The 2,660-nt window shown below is 43.0% G+C and overlaps 1 non-coding gene across 1 annotated transcript; it reads right to left on the bottom strand.

Annotated features, from left to right (window-relative positions):
• Positions 1-1,100: 1,100 nt before the first annotated feature.
• Positions 1,101-1,207, bottom strand: LOC120092250 (small nucleolar RNA R71). Its single transcript, XR_005485960.1, has one exon. It is a non-coding gene; the product is annotated as a small nucleolar RNA R71 (small nucleolar RNA).
• Between the last annotated feature and the right edge of the window lie 1,453 nt (positions 1,208-2,660).

Below are 2,660 nucleotides of genomic sequence, written 5' to 3'. Positions count from 1 at the left end.
ATTGCATGCGTCCTAGAAATAGGAACTATGGCATTTGTATTGAGAGATGACACGTTGTTGTGTGTGTGTAGCATGATCGCATAACTTGAACGCAATCTTAGGAAGTGTTAGCTAAATCCTTTCTCAACCTGTTCATTGCATACTCATTGTATTCTCGATTTCATCAATTCTTTACTCAAATCTGTCGCATAGGATTTATACTTAAACAAAACACCAACCAACTTATTTGTTTTTGCCACCACAAAGGAATCAATTTTACTAATGCATAGTAACTCAGTAGTCCCTGTGTTTGACCTTGGACTTACCAGGAAACCTAGTGAGATTTATACTTGGGTTTTACTAGGAAAACTTGCATGTGCAACACATAACTCATCACCACAATCTCATACCATTATTTCATCACATTTACAATGCATCAAGTTTTTGGTGCCGTTGCCGGGGACTACGGCAGTACATATTGCGCTAACAGTAATCTTTGATGTTGTTTGTAGCTTTCGACCTTTATGCATTGCCATTCCTTTGGTAAGGGAAGAAGCAGGTGTCATATGAGCAAAGAACGCATTCCTTAGCCTAACTATGACCCAGAGATTGAAAGAACGTTTCGAAGAAGACGAAGAAACAACCGCCGACAACAACAAGAGAGAAATCCTAACATGGCGGAATAACTAGAAGATAAAGCAGCAAACGCGAATAATATCATGGTAAACCCCATTCTCCTGGCGAACGACCGCAATAGACCCATCCGGGACTATGCGTCGCCTAACCTCTATGATTTCTCCCCAGGAATAATGAGGCCAGCTCTGGATGGATCGAGGTTTGAGATGTATCCGGTTATGTTGCAGATGATTCAGACGGCCGAACAGTTTGGTGGAAGGTGTGGCGAGGATTCGTACACCCATCTCCGGAGTTTTATTGAAATCTGCAATACGTTTGTGTTCCCAAACATCTTAGCTGAAGAAGTTCGACTAACACTGTTCCCATTTTTGCCGTGCGACCAAGCAAGGAAATGGGCCTATTCTCTCGAACCAGGGGAGATAACGTCTTGGGAATAAGTAGTAAAGAAGTTCATGAAGAAATACTTCCCCCTTACCAAGAACGCAAGAAGGAGGAAGTTGATTACAAATTTTGAACAAGAAATTGATGAATCGCTCAGCGATGCCTGGGCGAGGTTTAAGAGACTGGTGCGAGATTGTCCGCACAATGGCTTACCTGACTGTCTCTAAATGGAAATCTTTTATCATGGTTTGAACCCTGCATCATAGACGGCTGCCAATGCTGCAGCAGCTAGAGGTCTGCTTGACAAAAATTAAGATGAGGCTTAAAATATCCTTGATCGCATATCAAAGAATCACGAAGATTGGAGGGAAAGCGATCAACGATTAAAAATTCGAGAAGGTGACGTAAACAATGGGGCCATCACATCCCTACAAAATCAAATGAATGCGATAATGAATATGATATAGGGCATCACAATTAATAACCCGGGAAAGCATAGAGGGCAGGTAAACACAATTGATCAGACGAGCATAAGTTGTGCCTCTTGTGGAGAAGCCCATCCTATGTAAGAATGTCCAAGGAACCTGCAATCTATATTCTTCGTAAAGAAAAATACTTTCTTTAACACTTACAACCCTGGGTGGAGAAACCACCCCAATTTCACGTGGAAAAATAATCAACAGAGTTATCAACCCATGGCCGAAAAAGAAGAGCTGCCAGGATTTTTCCCGCGAACAAATGGTAAATCGCAAAATCAAGTAGCAGTTCGCAAGCACCTCCATCTTCTTCCCTGGAGAGCTTGTTAAAGCACTATATTGAGAAGAATGAAACAGTACTCCAGAATCAGGCGACTTCTATCCGTAATCTCGTAATCCAAATAGGACAAATTGCGGGCGAGTTGAAGAATAGACTATAAGGGGCATTGCCGAGTTCGATTGAGCTCCCTCGCAACCCGGGGAACATAGGAAAGGAGCAATGTCAAGTTGTGACTTTACGAAGCGGGAAGAAAATTGCGGAAGAAAAGACGGAGCCAAGTAGGACTACTCCAGTTGTGATGGAATCCAAGACCCCGTTGACACATGATGAACCAGAAGAAAATGAGACGATGGAACCGGAAGTTGTGTCCACGTCTAAGCTTATGGAGCAGGGAACCGTGAAGGTACAACTGCCACCATTCTCGCAAAGATTCTATGAAGTGCAGTACCATCGCTTCATGGAAATGTTAAAACAGTTGCACATGAACATCCCGTTCACTGAAGCGATTGAACAAATGCCAAAGTATGCTAAGTTTTTTAAGAACATGGTGACAAAGAAAAGAGCACAGGGAAGTTTGCAACGGTGGCATTAACACAAAAGGCAAACACCATAATTCCACTAAAGACGCACTACCCGGAAGTTTCACGATACCCTGCTCAATTGGTGGGATATATATAGGTCAAGCGCTTTGTGATCTTGGGGCCAGTATCAACTTAATGCCCCTTTCAATTTTCAAATAGTTGAATGTGGGGCAGCTGGGGCCCATAACAGTGACTCTCCAGCTGGCGGACAGGTCCCTTGTTCACTCGGAGGGAAAGTTGAAGGATGTCCTGGTCTCAATTGACAAATTTATTTTACTGGCAGACTTTATCACTCTTGATTACGAAGCGGACAAGGATGTACCCATC

This window comes from Benincasa hispida, chromosome 11 (assembly GCF_027475165.1).
Source record: "Benincasa hispida cultivar pf3 chromosome 11, pf3_genome.v1.1, whole genome shotgun sequence".
In the NCBI taxonomy this organism is placed as follows: domain Eukaryota; kingdom Viridiplantae; phylum Streptophyta; class Magnoliopsida; order Cucurbitales; family Cucurbitaceae; genus Benincasa; species Benincasa hispida.
The sequence above is the reverse complement of the archived record's forward strand: the minus strand, read 5'-3'. Positions and strand labels throughout refer to the sequence as shown.